General features: G+C 45.2%; 1 pseudogene across 1 annotated transcript in view; it reads right to left on the bottom strand.

Annotated features, from left to right (window-relative positions):
- Positions 1 to 205: 205 nt before the first annotated feature.
- Positions 206 to 19,987, bottom strand: part of LOC309601917 (neuroendocrine convertase 1-like) — a 54,103-nt pseudogene continuing 34,321 nt past the window's right edge. Inside the window, exon 11 of the transcript in view lies at positions 206 to 592. The product of the transcript in view is annotated as a neuroendocrine convertase 1-like (transcript). The remainder of the gene's footprint in view (positions 593 to 19,987) is intronic.

Raw genomic sequence — 19,987 nt, 5'->3', positions numbered from 1 at the left:
AAAATGAATATGTTTTGCAGGTGTAACTGAAATTGTGGCCATGATGATTTTGCAGTTTGATTTACCACCTGACAAGCAGTACTGAGCTGTGAAACTAAGAGAGTGGAGATATACTTGGAGGCTATATATTATAAAGAGGTTCCCAAATAGAAAGCCTGGGAAGCAAGGAATTTACTTACACAGCCTCATCCATTTACTTTGAGCCTCATCCATGGTGAGGGTAACCTGATTTGCTCTTTTCCCCCATATACAGGCCATCCATTCTAGGGGTGTATTCTCTGGTTTTAGCCGAAAACTTAGTTTGGAGATCAGTTAACTCCAAGGAAGTAAAACCTCTCACAGCTGTCTGAGGGGTTGCATCTGATGCTTGCCCAATTTTTATTATGGGATCAACCACTTTCACATTATTTCCTTCTCCCAGATCACCTGAATCATCATCCTGAGGAGGACTGGGAGAATCAGGATCAAGCCAGGTAGCTCCTGACAATTCATCATTCTTGGTATACATAGCAGCCATTATGTTGACAGGGTCTATTTGAGTAGACTGTAGTAAGTGATCCCTATATATGTGGGCATCGGCTATGATATGGGACTGCAAAACCATTGCCATATACTCATGTCTCATTACCATGGATACGTTGCCAGATGCAGGTACCAGATGTTTCATGCTGCATAATTCCAGAGCTCTAGACATGGTAGGGCAGGTCCATCCTCGACTTCATAGCCAGTAGGTACAAAGTTTCCTAATTTCATGAGTGTCATCAGTATTACAATGCAAATGATTTCCTGCCACTGTAAGTACCCACATGTTCCCATTAAAGACTTCAAGAATGACAGCAAATCGGCATAATGGTATTATTTTTGTATGAGTGTCCATAATCTGTCCAGTCCCTAGCAACTGGAAAATTAGTTCTTCTGTAGCTGTGTTATAATTGGGACCTTGAACAGTTTTAAGCCATCCTCCTTTGAACTTGTCTTTCACTAAGTCAGGGAACATTCGTTCTAAGGTTTGTCCTTGACTATTTTCAATGGCTACCCAAATCTGATTGACCTGGTATATACTAGTTAGTTAATTGAAATACAATACAAGACAAAGCAGAGCCGACTTCTTGAGACACATTTTTGGTAGTCAGTAATTGGGACCATAGAAACACTGTTTGCTGGTGAGACCACACCTTGAATACTGTGTTCAGTTTTGGGCCCCTCACTACAAGAAGGACATTGAGGTGCTGGAGCGTGTCCAGAGAAGGGCAACGAAGTTGGTGAAGGGTCTGGAGAACAAGTCTTATGAGGAGAGGCTGAGGGAACTGGGGTTGTTTAGCCTGGAGAAGAGGAGGCTGAGGGGAGACCTTATTGCTCTCTACAACTACCTGAAAGGAGGTTGTAGCGAGGTGGGGGTCGGTCTCTTCTCCCTAGTAACAAGTGATAGGACTAGAGGAAATGGTCTCAAGTTGAGCCAGGGGAGGTTTAGGTTGGATATTAGGAAGAACTTCTTCACCAAAAGGGTAGTCAGGCACTGGAACAGGCTGCCCAGGGAAGTGGTTGAGTCTCCATCCCTGGAGGTATTTAAAAGACATGTAGACATGGCACTTAGGGACATGGTTTAGTGATGGACTTGGCAGCGTCAGGTTAACAGTTGGACTTGATGATCTTAAGGGTCTTTTCCAACCTAAATGATTCTATGATTCTATGACACATTAGTGTGTAGCCAGAGGTGCCAAGCACCTTGCCAATTTTGTACTGAAGTTTGTAAAGCTGTTGATAGCCAGCTTGCTGTCATTCTGGTTACACCAGTGTTACGAGCGAAAAGCAGGTGTGGATCCCTCAGGGACAAGGCACAACACTCAGCGAGTGAAAGTTTTGACTTTATTGAAAGCGTAGTGTTTCCACGGTGGGAGCCCCGGGACACTGACGCTGGTCAAAATGGGGACCTGACACAGTGGAACCCCGCTCTGGGGTGAAGCTCAAAGGAAATCACCGCGGGGGTGAATAAGAAAACTTGTGCTGATTAACATATGCAATGTCTTGTTTTGCTCATTAGCGAACTTGCTGATATAACGCAGGTTCTGTTCTCCGAATTCCGAGATCCACAGCTGGCCACCATCCGCCGCATTGGTGCCCGTTCAAGGGTATGTGCAGATGGGAAGTAGGAATGAATTCCTTGTTTTGCTTTGCTTGCATGCACAGCTTTTGCTTTACCTATTAAACTGTCTTCATCTCAATCCATGAGTTTTCTCGCTTTTACTCTTCCAATTTTCTCCCCCATCCCACCAGGGGGGAGTGAGCGAGCAGCTTTGTGGTGCTTAGTTGCCAGCTGGGGTTAAACCACGACAATAGCATAGTTTGGCAAAATAACAATTTTGAAAGGATAGGAGAGCATAACTCATTTGCATATAGAAAGGAGATATGCAGCTCAGAATACTGAAATCACAAGTTAACCTGTCAAACAAGGAGAATGCAGTGCAAACTCTTTCCAGATTATTTGGGCTGTAGCATATATAGAAACTCATACATTTGAGAATATAAAAGTAGTTTGAATAAATTCTAATAAAGTTGAAAAACCTATAAAATCTTACATAGTTAATAAGATAGTAAGGATGCAACATTAATATCTGCTTGATAAAATCAGTCTTGCATAAATAAAGTTTATAAATCATCTGGGCTCAGAAAGGCAGAGTGACAGCATGAAAAACTATTTCTAAGTAGTTTTGGGTGACTACAAGGTCTGACCACATAATTCAATGCAAGAAGCAAAGTAAATGCCTTCAGATACTTTGCAAGAAATGTCTTAACTACTATTATGATATGGGATTTATTAATAGAAAGAAGACAAGCAATCAGACTTACCTGGGATCAGTGTAGTGTACACAACATAACTGAGAGGTGATGTTAAGCTACCATTTCTAGTCAGTACTTAAAATCCTTTAAAGAGTTCTTGATTCTAGCTAACACTGACAAGCTTCCTCTTTTAGCATGCAGTACACTGAGCTGGCCTACAGCTCTGCATTGTATCCATCCTGTGGGAGATCATAGGCTGTAAGAGTAGGTTTTGAAAATCACACCAAGCAATACCAACAAACATAAGGGATTGTACTGAAAAGAGCAGACTGCAAGCACCCAGCACACCAAATTAATTGCTTATCATTAGCTAACACCTACTAAATCCATTAGCAAACCTATAAGGGGAGCACAAGTTTGTAAAAAGGATGTAGATTTTTAGCTTTTCTGTCACCATCTTTTGTAGAATCATCTCTTATTTACAGAATATGGTCTTTCTCAAAGCAGATTCATGTATTGCACGACAGTTTTCACGGATACACTGCTAGTGTAGACAGCAGTGGGATTCTAACAAGTGATAAAAGGAAGGGCACTAGAATCAGGTTCCAAAACCTCACAGGCAATTTGCTGATTCAGCAGGGTCAGGATTTGAGCCTGTGGTCCAATGCTAGAGTTAGATGTTGCTCTGCCATTTTATCAGAAATTCTGGAAAAGTTCAGTAATTTCTCCCTGACAGCATTATCAGACAAATAAGGTTTATCATGAGTTTATTTCTAGTATACCCAACTCTACTTATTCTGCTCTTACTTTCAGTTGGGCCATAATAGCTTAGTAGAATGAAAGAAGCATCTCACTAGGTATTTTACACATCCATGCAGCAGCAATAAGACTTTTAAAATTCTTACAAAGTCCAGGAGAAGGTAGAAAGCCCACAGGGCACTTTTTATCTCAACAGAGTCATGTAGAATGGAAACTGAAGTCTATAAGAAGCAATCCATTCAAGTTCAGAGGAAAAATTAGGTACCACAGAGAGGTAATTTCTCTGCACAATACAGACAAGGAAGTATCCTCAGGTGCAGTCAGTTATTTCTGATGTAATAAATACAAGTGTGACAGTCACCTGTCTTGAGATTTGGCTCCCTTCGGAATCAAATATGGCAAGCTAGCAATCAGGGAATTTGGGAGTAATAACAGAATAGAGCTCAATCTTTTCCTCAGCTTTCCTAGATCCAGATTGGATCAGACTAAGCCCAAGTCAGCCCACAGACCTGCCACTGCAGAAACACAGGAAGCTCAGTAGACCCAAGAAGTGCTTATCCCATCTGCTCAGTTCCTTGATCCAAATTCATTGGTTCCTTCCCATCTTTCTTTCTAGAAGGGAAGAGGGAGGTTTGATGACTGGTAAAATATACATCTTCCCTCTAGCCACTGCACTTGGTGTAGGTTAGCTATTATCTGTCTAATGACAATAATAGGGAGGCTCCTGGAGCTTCTCCTGCTTTGATGTGAGATTTAGGACTCTATCACAATGAGATTTGTTTTGTCACACAGTCCAGATTCTCATGGACACCTAACCATGAACAAAATCATTTCTATATCAAAAGAGAAAGAACACATGGTAAAATGTCAGGTATCAAAGATGCAGGCAATTTAATTTTTTTTCTTGTTTCCAGTTGTAATACCATTATGAATCATTTCACTCTTCCTTAGGAGAGGAGATAACCTTCATTTTATGTCCTTAATCTCTGATTTGTAGTTTATTATTTGCCTCAGAGAAAGCTATGAATGGAGAGTATACTTTAGTACTGTGATTATTTGTGTTACGGTAGCATATATAACTCCTAGGCAAAATCTGAGTTGTATTGAGGCAAATCGTGCCTGACCAATTTGGTGGCCTTCTATGATAGTCACTGCAACAGTCAACAAGGGAAGACCGATTGATGTCATCTACCTAGACTTCTGTAAGGCCTTTGACACAGTCCCAATGGGACTGTCCCTTCGGCCAATGGGAATGGACACGACCATATATGACCACAGGTGAGATTCGACTAGGGTGTAAACGGGAGTCCCACTGGGGGGCAGATTGAGTCAGTCCCCCTTGGAGCAGTGGGTCTGCAGTCGGGGAGTCTCCCCTTGGGTTGGGCTGCCACCCAAGGTAACTCCTCAAGGCTGAGAGCCCTCGCCTTATTAGGTGAGTGATTGTGCATTTTGAGTCATCATTCTGAAGCTTAAGAATTCTTAAGTTGGCTGTGTAGTATTAAATTCCCATTGGCATCCTGAACCTGTGGTTTACTAATGTTTGTCGGAGTACCAAACACTTTTGATTAGAATAAATATTATTTTTGGTTACATCACCTGCCTAATTTGACTTTGTGCACCTCTACAACACAGAGGAAGTGAGAATCTCTCTGAATTTGGATTTACTGGGCTATGTGTTTATGTCTGTCTTGAACAGAAAACAGAGCTATTTTGAGAAAGGTGCTGAGCAGTATTCAGAGAACAAGAGCTCTCTGGAAGCTGGTAGTTCTCTGTAAATCTTGCAGTCTTTCTGTTTACAGCAAAATAAAGCAAACCATTTTTGTAAAGAAAATTCCTGAGGCTGATTATGATTCTTCAGAAAACAAAAAAATTTTCTTTGCACATGAAAGGTCATGATGAGTACTGAATGTGAATGCCATAATCACAGGCATGGTCTTTGCCACTCAAAATTGTAAAGAACAGATGTTGAGTAATGGAACAGATATGATGAATTGTGATTATTGTGATTATTGCCAGACTGACTAGGATCTATATACACAGAAAATCTATGCCAAAGCATCCCACTATTGTTTGACATTTTGCTTCAGACTCCAATTCACTCAGACTAGGGACTGTCATACATTATATATCTGCTAACTGCCTAATGCCATACAGCTTTATCTTGATGAGGCTGTATTTATTTTGATGAAGCTAGAGTATTATTAATCATAACAAAGCACCACTGTGCATGCACATCTTACCTAAACTTAAAAATATCACAAATAAATACATTATAATCTGGTTGAAGGGGTTCCAAACAACCTATTTATTGATGGAAATAGTTAGGGCATGTTAAGAATAATCAAAAATTGGAAGGCTTTTAAACAGCAGTTTTATAGATGGCACAGCTGAACTGAACTGAATTCTCTCAGTGCCAGGAGGCACACAAGGCGCGAACATCGTTCTTCCACTTCAATCGGTCTGCGGCTGCGTGCCGTGCTGTCCACCTCCACCATCCGACGCCAGGTCGTTTTTGGACGACCCCGCTTTCTTCTTCCCCCTGGAGTCCACCCAAGGGCCACAGCGCAGTCTTCTGTCGATTTTTTCCTCAGGACATGACCGATCCAGTTCCATCTCCTCCTCCTCACTTCGTTACTGATTTTCTCCATCCCCGCCATTTCTGATGCTCGTCGTTTCTGCAACTTTTTATTTTTTTTCCGGGAGGAGGTAGTTGGCCTCCTGCCCAACCCCCATGACTTGGAGGGCCAGTGGTTTTTCTGTCAGGGTGGCCTTCCCTTAGGCTGCGTTGGTTCGCAGCACCTTCTTCAATTTTATCCGGTGCACCCTCCAGAGAGGGATCCCCTATCCACCACCCAGGGGACGCGCCTTCTAGCCGTGCAGCCCCAGCCGAAGGATAGATGGCACAGCAACCTACTAAATATGCAATGTGTCTGAAGATGACTCAGGATAAATAAAGGGTAATCTTGGCTCTGCTGTGTTACTTTTCCAGTAAGCTGAAGTGCTAGTGCTCATCTTTCTCCTGGCCATCTGCAAACTGGAAGATATTAAAACCTAAGACAGACAGTAAAAAAAGTGAGCTGTTATTACTGTGACACTATACTTTTCAGTTGTTGCCTGAGAATGAGTGCAAAACGTTATCACTGAAGGAAAACTAATGCTACCCAAGGGAGAAGTTAGTGATGCTTATCTTTATAAGGTAGTTTTTTTACTGGGTTTGGCCAGGATGGAGTTAATTTTCTTCTTGGCAGCTAATAGGATGCTGTTTTGGATTTGTGACTAAAACAATGATGCTGATAACACACCAATGTTTTAGTTGTTGCTGAACAGTGTTTGCACAGCATCAAGGATTCTCTGTTTCTCACTCTGCCCCACAGGGAGCAGGCTAGGGGTGGGCAAAAGGCTGGGAGGGGACACAACTGGGACAGCTGACCCCAACTGAACAAAGGGATATTCCATACCATATGACATCATGCTCAGCAATAAAACTGTGTGGGGGGAGTTTTTTCCAAGGTAGCCATTGCTTGGGGACTGGCTGGGCATCAGTCTGCTGGTGGCAAGTGATTGCTTTTGCATCACTTTTGTTTTTTTTAATTTTTTTTTTCCTTCACTTATTGAACTGTCTTTATCTTGACCGATAAGGGGTTTTTTTCCTTGCTTTTGCTCTTCTGATTCTCTCCCCCATCCTGCTGTAGTAACATCACATCTCACTAAGACAGTCCTTGCCTAATTTATAGCTTGCTCGTCCTGAGTCTGCCCTTATTTCTTGGGTCTTGGTCAGGAACCAATAAATTCCTATGTAAAGCTTGAACATAATATATAGATTCTATTGGTGATAATGGGAGTTAAATGCATGAGATACTGTTTTTTATAATTAATTTTACTGTATCAAAAATGCACTGAGATCAAATATATGATGTTTCTATTTAAATGTAAAAGAGACTAGAAATGATTAGAAAACTAAAATGTCTTGGTGAAAACATATACCAGTAAAACAAGTGCTTTTTCTGGTATAATTTATTCTGTTTGGAGAATCACTATAAACTACACTGGCAAAATCCCTCTTTCACTGATAATAAGTGCACCTGGACTAGCCCTACCAGAAAACATTGTCCACTAGAGATGAAATCTCAGCTGGTTTATGATTGGATGGCAGGGTGGAGATCACAGAAATTACTTTTTATTTGGGCATTTTGCCCCCCCCCCCCCAAAAAAAAGAGGTTGTTAACTCTTTTTCTTGATTCAGTTCTTTGAACAGACTGAATGACAAAAGTACTGCCTAATGAAAACTGAGTGTGAGCAGCAGATCAGCTCCATTCATGACTGGAAAGAATAGGCTGATCAGGCCCTATAAGGAGACAGGGTAAGCTAGACATCAGCTTTTTTTTTTTTTTTTTTTTTTTTATGTGCAAGGTGCAATTAAATCTCTTCCTCTTCCACTGTTACTTCCACCCATACAAAGAAACTAATTGTATGACTATGCACACTGCAGATGCAAGGAAACAGAAGATATTCACAGGCTGAGCCTCATCTTTGTGTTAACAAAAAATTATTTTAGTGTTCATTTTATGCTCATTTTAGTGCATAATCCCCTAGCCACACTTAGCAATACGTACAGGGATATTTTGTTCCAGAGAGATGCAATATGTGCTGGGGTTTAAAAAAAAAGCACAAAAGGATTTATGTACTCAGATGCCATTGAAAGGTGAACATGAAATTAACTTGTGTAGAAGATGTCCAAATGTATAGGACTTGCTTTGAGCTTTCTAAATGTTGTTTCCATAATAAAGAAGTGCCTGTATGCACTTTCCTAAAGGAAAGTGATTCATCATATCAGGTTGAGATCCAGTAAACTGCAATGTAAGCATCTCATGAAATTCAGTTGCACACTATGGAAATCTAGGCACAACTCATGACACAATTTAAAATTGCAAGCAGACATTTACAATAACTTAAGTAGAACTTTAAAATCACATACCCTTACTCTGTGCAGAAGGACTCTGGAGTAGCAGTTCTTCTGGATTCAGCCAAGAAGTTAATCCCATTCTTAATACCATATGTATGCTTAAACAGGACAGGAGAGTGATTTAAGCAAATGTGTGAGATTAAGCACAGGTTTAATGGTTTTAACTTGGCCCACAGCATGTGCTTCCTTCGGCTGGGGCTGCACGGCTAGAAGGCGCGTCCCCTGGGTGGTGGATAGGGGATCCCTCTCTGGAGGGTGCACCGGATAAAACTGAAGAAGGTGCCGCGAACCAACGCAGCCTAAGGGAAGGCCACCCTGACAGAAAAACCACTGGCCCTCCAAGTCATGGGGGTTGGGCAGGAGGCCAACTACCTCCTCCCGGAAAAAAAATAAAAAGTTGCAGAAATGACGAGCATCAACTTTCAAAAAAAAAAAAAACGAAATGGCGGAGATGGAGAAAATCAGTAATGAAGTGAGGAGGAGGAGATGGAACTGGATCGGTCATGTCTTGAGGAAAAAACCAACAGAAGACTGCGCTGTGGCCCTTGGGACTCCAGAGCACGCAGCTGCAGACCAATCGAAGTGGAAGAACGATGTTCGCGCCTTGTGTGCCTCCTGGCACTGAGAGAATTCAGATCAGACAGCATGTGCTTAAATGACTTCCTAAACTGAACACAAAATCCCCATTGTTGAGTGAATTTTGCCTGAAGTCTGAGAATCCCACATGATCTTTATAGAGAACAACGTTGGATGAAATTGGAGATCCTTGTTGTTGCTATGTTCTGTCAGAGATAACATAGAATCATTTAATCATGTATGTAATTTTTTTCATGTAAAGGTATAAGCAATGAACTGCATTGACTTCAGCGAGCCCGTATTGGATCTGACTGGGATGGAGTTAACTTTCCCCATAGCAGCCTCACAGTGCTGTGCTTTGTATTTGTAGCTAGAAAGATGTTGTTAACTGGCAATAAATTAAATTAATTTCCCCCAGTCGAGTTTGTTTTGCCCATGACGGTAATTGCTGCGTCATCTCCCTGTCCTTATCTTGACCCATGAGCCTTTCGTTGTATTCTTCTCCCCCTGTCCAGTTCAGGAAGGGGAGTGATAGAGCAGCTTGATGGGCACCTGTCGTCCAGCCTAGGTCAACCCACCACAGCCACGCAAGAAGGCTGTCAGCTTAGTTGCTGTAGAGACACAAGAAGACAATCAGCGATCTCCCAGGCACAGAAGAAGGACTGAGATCACATCCCTTGATCCTGGTGAGGGGACTTCTGGTCTGGAACTGCAAGGGTCAGAAATTGAATACTCTGACCAGGAACAGGACTAGAGGGTCTCTGCCTTTGGACAGGAGGAGGAAGGGGATGACCGGGTGTACTGGACTGTGTGGATTCAATGGCCTGGCACATCAAACCCGCAGAAGCATAAGGCTTTGGTAGACACCGGTGCACAGTGTACGCTGGTGCCATCAGGGTACAGGGGCACAGAACCCATCTGGATCTCTGGAGTGACAGGGGGATGCCAAGGATGTCTGTATTGGAGGCTGAGGTGAGCTTAACAGGGAAGAAGTGGGAAAAGCACCCCATTATGACTGGCCCAGAGGCCCCTTGTATCCTTGGCATAGACTACCTCAAGAGAGGGTACTTCAAGGACCCAAAGAAGTACTGATGGGCTTTTGGTGTTACCACTGTGAACACGGAGAAGATCAAACAGTTATCATCTACCCTGCCTGACCTCTCGGAAGATCCCTTTGTTGTGGGATTGCTGTGAGTCAAAGAACAGCAGGTGCCAATTGCTACCAGGACGGTGCACTAGCAGCAATATCGCACAAACCGAGACTCCCTGACTCCCATGCATGAGCTGATTCATCAATTGGAGAGCCAAGGAGTCATCAGCAAGACTCACTCACCTTTGAATAGTTCCATATGGCCAGTGCAAAAGTCTGACGGAGGGTGGAGGTTAACAGTAGACTATTGTGGCCCGAATGAAGTCACGCCACCACTGAGTGCTGCTGTACCAGACATGTTAGAGGTCCAATATGAACTGGAATCAAAGGCAGCCAAGTGGCATGCTACAACTGCCATTGCCAATGCGTTTTTCTCAATTCCTTTGGCAGCAGAATGCAGGCCACAGTTTGCTTTCACGTGGAGGGGTGTCCAATACACCTGGAATCGACTGTCCCAGGGGTGAAAGCACAGCCCCACCATTTGTCATGGACTGATCCAGACTGCACTGGAAAAGGGTGAAGCCCCTGAACATCTACAATACATCAGCAACATCATTGTGTAGGGCAACACAGCAGAGGAAGTGTTTGAGAAGGGAAAAAGAATAATCCCGGTTCTTCTGAAAGCTGCTTTCACCATCAAAATAAGCAAGGTCAAGGGACCTGCACAGGAGATTCAGTTCTTGGGAATAAAATGGCAGGATGGACTCTGTCATGTGCCTATGGATGTGGTCAACAAGATAGCAACTGTGTTTCCACCAGCTACCAAGAAGGAAACGCAAGCTTTCCTAGGCCTTGTGGGATTCTGGAGAATGCATATTCCAGGTGACAGTCAGCTTGTGAGCCGTCTCTATCAAGTAACCTGAAAGAAGAACTATTTTGAGTGGGACCCTGAGCAACAACAAGCCTTTGAGCAGATCAAAGAGGAGATAGCTTGTGTGGTAGCTCTTGGGCCTGTCTGGACAGGACCAGCTGTGCAAAATGTACTCTACACTGTAGCTGGGGAGCATGGTCTCACCTGGAGACTCTGGCAGAAAACACCTGGAGAGACCTGAGGTCAATCACTCGTGTTTTGGATCTGGGGGTATCGAGGATCAGAAGCCCACTACACCCCAACTGAAAAAGAGATACTAGCAGTGTATGAGGGGGTTCAAGCTGCTTCAGAAGTTGTTGGTACAAAAACATATGTCCTCTTGGCACTGCGATTGCCCGTGCTACAGTGTATGTTCAAAGGAAACATCCCCTCTACACTTCACGCAAACAGCGCTACATGGAGTAAGCAGGTAGCGTTGATCATGCAACGAGCTCAACTGGGGAAACCCAGCCACCCAGGAATCCTGGAAGAGATCATGGACTGGCCAGAAGGCAGAGATTTTGGAGTATCACCTGAGGAGGTGGCTCGTGCCCAAGAGGCACCACCATATAATGAGTTATCAGAAGATGAAAGGTGTAATGTTTTGTTTAGTGATGGATCCTGTCGTGTGGTAGGAAACCATCAGAAGTGGAAAGCCGCTGTGTGGAGTCCCACACAACAAGTTGTTGAGGCCACTGAAGGAGAAGGTGAGTCAAGTCAGTTTGCAGAAGTGAAAGCCATCCAACTAGCCCTAGAGATTGCTGAACAAGAAAAGTGGCCAGTACTCTGTCTCTATACTGACTCCTGGATGGTGGCTAATGCCCTATGGGGTTGGCTACAGCAGTGGAAGAAGACCAATTGGCAGCGCAGGGGTAAACCCGTCTGGGCTGCTGCATTGTGGCAAGACATCGCTGCCCAGGTAGAAAACATGGCTCTAAAGGTATGTCATGTAGATGCTCACATGCCCAGAAGCCACGCCACTGAAGAACATAGAAACAACAGGTAGACAAGGCTGTCAAAACTGAAGTGGCTCAGGTGGACCTGCGCTGGGAGCGTAAGGGTGAGCTATTTGTAGCTCAATGGGCCAACGAAACATCGGGACATCTAGGGAGATATGCAACATACAGATGGGCTCGTGATCAAGGGGTGGACCTGACCATGGAGGCCATTACACAGGTCACCCATGAATGTGAAACGTGCTTCAGTCAAGCGAGCCACACAAATAAAATCTCCCTGGAACAGAGGGCAGTGTCTGGGTTTTCCATATGGCGAGGCCTGGCAAATTGACTATATTGGACCACTGCCATGAACCCACCAAGGCAAGCGCTACATACTCACCATGGTGGAAGCAACTACCGGGTGGCTAGAAACATACCCTGTAAACCATGCCACTGCCCGGAACACCATCTTAGGCCTTGAAAGGCAAATTTTGCGGCGACATGGTACCCCAGAAAGAACTGAATCAGACAATGGGAGACATTTCCGAAATAACCTCATAAACTCCTGGGCCAAGAAACATGGCATTGTATCACATCCCCTATCACCCACAAGCCTCTGGAATGACTGAAAGATATAATGGACTGTTAAAGACTATGTTGAGAGCGTTGGGCACTGGGGCATGGAAGCACTGGGATATAAATTTAGCAGAGTCCACTTGGCTGGTTAACACCAGAGGATCTGCTAACCATCCTGGTCCTGCCCAAAGAAACTACTGTGGTCTCTACTGTGGGAGGAGGTAAAGTCCCCATAGTGCGCATAAGGAAGTGGCTGGGGAAGGCAGTGTGGATTGCTCCTCCCTTGGGAAAAGGCAAGCCCATTCGTGGGATTGTCTTTGCTCAAGGACCTGGGTGTACTTTGTGGGTAATGGGGAAGGATGGGGAGATCCCATGTGTGCCTCAAGGAGATTTAGCCCTTGGGGGAAAATACTCCATGATGTGAGTTGTATGTTGTAGGAAATAATGTAGCAGGAATTACCTGAACTGATGAAGAGTGAGCTTCGCAAGGAACCAGGTACCCACCAAGCCACTATATCACTCTCCCTCCTCAGCACGATAGGGCAAGAAAATAAGATGAAAAAACCCTCATAGGTCGAGATAAAGGCAGTTTAATAAAGAAAGGCAAATTCCACACATGGAAGCAAAGGAAAACAAAAAGATTTATTCTCAGCTTCCCCTCAGCAGGCGATGTCCAGCCACTTCCTGGGAAGTAGGGCCTCAGTACGCGTAGTGGTTGTTTCAGAAGACAAACGCCTTAATAATGAATCCCCCCGCCCATCCTTTCTCTTAGCTTTTATTGATGAGCATGACATCATATGGTATGAAATATCTCTTTGATCAATTTGGGTCAGCTGTCCCAGCTGTATCCCCTCCCAACCTTTTGCCCACCCCCAGCCTACTGGCCTTTGGGGATGGGGGCGGGGGTTGGAGAGGCAGCCTTGATGCTGTATGAGCACTGCTCAGCAGTAGCTAAAACATTGCTGTGTTATCAACAGCTTTCTAGCTTGTCGTGGTTTAACCCCAGTCGGCAACTAAGCACCACACAGCTGCTCGCTCACTCTCCCCCGATGAGATGGGGGAGAGAATCAGAAGAGTAAAAGCGAGAAAACTCATGGGTTGAGATAAAGACAGTCTAATAGGTAAAGCAAAAGCTGCATGCACAAGCAAAGCAAAACAAGGAATTCATTCACTACTACCCATCAGCAGGCAGGAGTTCAGCCATCCCCAGGGAAGCAGGGCTCCATCACGCATAACGGTTACTTGGGAAGACAAACGCCATCACTCCGAATGTCCCCCCCTTCCTTCTTCTTCCCCCAGCTTATATACTGAGCATGATGTCATATGGTATGGAATAGCCCTTTGGCCAGTCTGAGTCAGCTGTCCTGGCTGTGCCCCCTCCCAGCTTCTTGTGCACCTGGCAGAGCATGGGAAGCTGAGAAGTCCTTGACCAGTGTAAACTCTACTTAGCAACAACTAAAACATCAGTGTGCTATCAACCTTATTCTCATCCTAAATCCAAAACACAGCACTATACCCGCTACTAGGAAGAAAATAATTAACTCTATCCCAGCTGAAACCAGGACATAGCTACAAATAAAAAGTGCAGCACTATGAGGCTGCTATGGGGAAAGCTGACTCCATCCCAGCCAAACCCAATACAGGCATCAACAACTTCTCTGGGCAACCTTCTCCAGTGTCTCACCACTCTCATTGTAAAGAATTTCTTCCTTATGCCCAACCTAAATCTACCCTCTTTCAGTTAAAACCATTGCCCCTTGTCCTATCACTCCAGGCCCTGGCAAAAAGTCTCTCTCCGTCTTTCTTATAAGCCCCCTTTATATCATAGAATCATAGAATGTCCTGAATTGGAAGGGACCCACAAGGATCATCGAGTCCAGCTCCTGTCCCTGCATAGGACAACCCCAAAAATCACACCATATGTCTGAGGGCGTTGTCCAATTGCTTCTTGAATGTTGTCAGGATTGGCGCCATGACTACTTCCCAGGGGAGCTTCTTCCAGTGCTCCACCACCCTCTGGGTGAAGAACCTTTTCCTAATGTCCAACCTAAACCTCCCCTGGCATATCTTCCTGATGTTCCCTCCGGTCCTATCATTGGTTGTCAGGGAGAAGAGATCAGTACCTGCCCCTCCTCTTCCCCTTGTGAGGAAGCTGTAGACCGCGATGAGGTCTCCCCTCAGTCTCCTCTTCTCCAGGCTGAACAGACCAAGTGACTTCAGCCGCTCCTCGTACGGCTTCCCCTCTAAACCCTTCACCATCTTCGTGGCTCTCCTCTGGACACTCTCTAGTAGCTTCGTATCCTTTTTGTACTGTGGCGCCCAAAACTGCACACAGTACTCAAGAGGAGGCCGCACCAGTGCAGAGTAGAGCGGGACAATCACCTCCCTCGATTGGCTAGCAATACAGTGCTAAGTGTTTAAAGGTTGCAATAAGGTCTCCCCAGAGCCTTCTTTTCTACACACTGAACAGCCTGAAATGAATTCTATTACTGCCTGGTAGGATTGGAGTTTGAGCCTTTTCAGTCTGCAATCAAAAATATCACTGTCTGAGTAATTGATTCAGAGCAAAATATACATTTCTAGAGTTGGCCCTTTCCGAAATGCTGTTATGACTGGATAGTTCCTAAGAGCTCTGGAAATGGGCTTTCTTAAAGGAAAGATTTGATCATCTAGAAAGGTTTTAGGCTGTGCAGGTATTCTGCATATGCATAAACACAGAAGTGGTGTTGCATAATAATGACCAGAAAGGTTTTCCCTAACCTTTAGCTGAACTAATTTAGGAGACAACTTTCCTTAGGTTTGTAATATTTGAAAAAATGTGGACAGTTTGGTTTGCTGTTGTAGAAGGAATCTCTCAGATATAACACAGCTCCTTCTGTTACTCATGCACAAGGAATTAAGCTTGATAGTAATTTCTGTAGAGTTGTGATCTGTACATAAGATATGTAATAGTCCATAAGCAAAGTTCAGATGTTTCCCCTTTCCATGAATGTATTCTTTACATAAACAGACTATATCCACTCCTAATTTCTGATATTAATATAATTTTAAAGCTGGTAAAGTATTTCTAAATTCCCTTTTTTCTCCTTTAAAACAGTTTCCTTTATATTGAAAACAGCTATGATGATTGATAGTTTTCTGCTTGAAATGATTTTGGGAGAGGTAAGAAAGTGGAAAACTTTTTTAAAAACTAATTTTCTGAATTTGGAGCTACACAATATAGAATAGAATAGAATAGAATAGAATAGTTCAGTTGGAAGGGACCTACAACAATCATCTAGTCCAACTGACTGACCACTTCAGGGCTGACCAAAAGCTAAAGCATATTATTAAGGGCATTGTCCAAATGCCTCTTAAACACTAACAGGCATGGGGCATCGACCACCTCTCTAGGAAGCATGCTCCAGTGTTTGACCACCCTCTCGGTAAAGAAATGCTTCCTAATGTCAAGTCTGAACCTCCCCTGACACAGCTTTGAACCATTCCCATGCATCCTGTCACTGGATACCAGGGAGAAGAGATCAGCACCTCCCGCTCCAGTTCCCCTTCCTCAGGAAGCTGTAGAGAGCAATGAGGTCACCCCTCAGCCTCCTTTTCTCCAAACTAGACAACCCCAGAGTCCTTAGCCGCTCCTCATAGGACATGCCTTGCAGCCCTTTCACCAGCTTTGTTGCCCTCAGCAACTTTGAAAGATGAGCTGTTTTAATGTAGATGCCCAGTTTTAGGCAGCCAAATTATTTAGCAATTCCAAAGGCCATAATATTTTTAGGAGAATAGCATCTCTTGGCTACAGTTTCACCAGAAACCTGCATAAGTAGTGAAAGCACTGATTAGCCAGGGCCGGTGCCTTCCTTGTGAGAAAGTCAAGCTGAAGATGCCCCTCCTGCTGCTCAAGTCGGATCTGGTGGCAGAACGAGTTCCCCCACACCCCATTCCTAATCCATGAATGTCGAACAGGGGGTGCTTACTCACTGTCCATCTTTTTTGTTTGTTTGTTTTCTGTCTGTAGCAACAGCTTAACTAAAGCACCTTCTGTTTTGTATATCCTAATAGCCTTTGTTATAAAGTATACTACAATTCCTGTGCTCACCCACCAAGAAATGATAAAGCAATGCATTCCCTGTTCCTTGGCTTTTGAAAGATGTAAAGTAAAAGAGCAAGATATAAATCCAACTTTGTACTCATAGCGTATGTAGAAGGACAAATAATCATAATGTCATACACAACAAGGGTTCTTTGGATATCGAATGATAAAATGGCAACGGTCTAAGGACCAAGTCTGATGAACTTTATTATAATAAGTTGACAATCAATATAATTAAGCCTGAGCAGAATGCAAGCAATCTAAGCATGAGTGAAAGGGAAAAGGGGAAAGCTCACTTGCTGCATAGGCAAGGTACAACACCGTTAACGATTAATCTTACCCACTGATGAGCAACAGTCGGGGAAATTGTCGACCTCTCATGTTCACGCAGTTCATGCAGGCAGGGCAAGCAGGGAGGGCACTGAAGCTCTGCCAGCTCAAAAGGTAAGTTCAGCTGGTGGTCATCACCCTCCCAGAAGGAGCTCAGCTATGGTCTCCACCTGGCAGAAGGCCATGACCTCTACGACCAGCAGAGTGGATGTGGCAACCCAAACTGCGCTCCCAACAAACCATGCAGCCATCCAGGTCTCGGGTTGCAGGGAGTGCCAGAGCCTCTCACTGGTAACGGTTGGCAGTGGTGAGAACAGCTGTGTGAGGTGTGAACAGGCAGATGATCTGCTCAGCTTGGTGGCAGAGCTACGAGAGGAAGTAGAAAGGTTCAGGAGCATCAGGGAGGCTGAGAAAGAGATAGACCAGTGGAACCATGCTCTGCCCTCCCTGAGACAGAGGCAGGAACAGGAACAGCCACCAGAACAAACCCAAGATCAAGGGGATCCTGTATCCTCCCCCCACCAGGCTGAAGGCAGTAGCTTAAAGGAAAGGAATGAATGGAGGCAAGTCTGCACTCGGGGTGGCAGGCGAACCCTTCCCTTGCCTACCTTGCCTTCCCAGGTGCCTCTGTACAACAGGTATGAGGCTCTGGATGTGGAAAACCAGTCCATGGATGATGTGGATGACAGTCTATCTGCACCAGAGGTGTCACCAAGGTCAGAAAGGCCTACCCCTCGTATCACGACCACCTCCATGAGGAAGGAAAAAAGGGTTATAGTTGTAGGTGACTCTCTTCTGAAGGGGACAGAGGGCCCAATATGCCGGGCAAACCCTCCTCTTAGGGAAGTCTGCTGCCTCCCTGGGGCCTGGGTTAAGGACATCACTAGGAAACTTCCTAGCCTGGTACAGCCCTCAGACTACTACCCGTTATTGATCTTCCATGTAGGTGGAGAGGAAGCTGCAACCCGTAGTCCAAAAGCTATCAAGAGAGACTTCAGGGCCTTGGGACGATTGGTGAGGGAATTGGGAGCACAGGTTATTTTTCCCTCCCTCCTTCCAGTTGCGGGCAGGAACATTGAAAGGAACAGACGGATCCAGTCCATTAATACATGGCTCCGTGGCTGGTGTCAACATCATAATTTTGGGTTTTTCAACAATGGGATGGCCTACATGGCACCAGGCTTGCTGGCATCTGGACGGGATTCACCTTTCTCAAAGGGGGAAGAGGGTCTTTGCTCAGGAGCTTGCAGGGCTCATTAACAGGGCTTTAAACTAGATTTGAAGGGGGAGGGGGTCGATACCAGGTTTGCCTGTGACAAGGGGTGGGATGTCACGCCATGGTTAGAGGGACAGGGTACTAGCGGGGGATGGAATGCTAGCAGGGGCCCTCAGCCGGTTGATCTGAGGCATGCTGGAGACACTGCAGCACAGTCTAAGTCTTATGGGGATGAGCAGGGGGCTCTTGAGGTAATAGGAGCCAACAGGGAAATATCAAAGACATTCCTCAAGGGAACCAAGGGGTGTTCCTCCAAGAAGGTGACATGGACGACAGCCCAGCTGAAGTGCCTCTATACCAATGCACGCAGCATGGGCAACAAACAGGAGGAGCTGGAAGCCACCGTGCTGCTAGAATGCTACGACCTAGTTGCCATCACTGAAACTTAGTGGGACGAATCCCATGACTGGAGTTCAGCTATCAAAGGCTACAGGCTGTTCAGAAGGGACAGGCGAGGTAGGAGGGGCAGAGGCGTTGCCCTCTACGTCAAGAAATGGATAGAGTGTGAAGAAGTGTCCCTGAAGAATAGCCACAAGCAGGTTGAAAGTTTATGGATAAGAATTAGAGACCGAGGCAACAAAGGGAACCTTGTGGTTGGGGTCTACTACAGGCCGCCTGATCAAGGGGAGCCTATTGACGAAGCCTTTTTTCTCCAACTACAGGAAGCTTCGCACTCACAGGCTCTTGTCCTGATGGGGGATTTCAACCACCCCGACGTCTGCTGGGAAAGTAACACGGTGGGCGGTAGGCAATCTAGGAGACTCCTGGAGTGCATAGATGACAATTTCCTAAGCCAGGTAATAGACAGCCCTACCAGAGGGGACGCAGTACTAGACCTGGTGGTCACCAATGTAAGTGAGCTCATTGGTGATGTCAGGATTGGAGGCAGCGGGCACTCGCCTCAGGGCCAAAACCACTGTTCCTACAGAGAAAGTCCCTGAGACATCTGACGCATCCACCCAGATGGATCTGGTAAGAAAAGAAACATCAGTACAGGCGGTAGGTTGTGGCAAGTGCCCAAACCCTTCCCCTGATGAAGAGGTAAGTACCTGCATAAGGTGCACAAAGGTCAATGATCTGTTACGTCAGGTGGCCAAACTGCAGGAAACAGTTAAAAGGCTGCGCAGTATTAGAGGAGCCGAGACAGAGATAGATAGGTGGCTTCAGAGCCGTGTTCCTGTGGCAGACACCATTGAGAATGAGGCACCTTGGACCCTGGTGACTCACAAAAGCAGGACTCCACATCAACCTGCACCCTCCACCATCAAAATCAAAAACAGATATGAAGCCTTAACAGCTGAGGACACCCGTGAGCAAGGCCTGCAAAGCCCCCTGCAAGGGAAAACTGTACCAGCAACACACAGTGGACACCGTAAAAAGAAACGACGAGTGCTCGTAGTGGGTGACTCTCTGTTGAAGGGTACTGAGGCACCCATCTGCCGACCTGACAGGGAGTCACGAGAGGTATGCTGCCTTCCAGGAGCTAAGGTTCGAGACGTGGCCGAGAGGGTGCCACAACTCATCAAGAAAACAGATTATTATCCGTTGTTACTATTTCATGTAGGCATGAACGACACTGAAAGCCGAAACCTGGGTAAAATCAAGGAAGACTTTCAAGCCCTGGGGGTGCAAGTGAAAAACATTGGTGCCCAGGTTATCTTTTCCTCCATCTTGCCAGTTCGAGGGAAGGGGGTAGCCAGAAATAGG

Source organism: Platalea leucorodia, assembly GCF_965183815.1.
Source record: "Platalea leucorodia genome assembly, chromosome: W".
In the NCBI taxonomy this organism is placed as follows: Eukaryota; Metazoa; Chordata; class Aves; order Pelecaniformes; family Threskiornithidae; genus Platalea; species Platalea leucorodia.
This window is presented reverse-complemented; position numbering and strand designations above follow the sequence as displayed.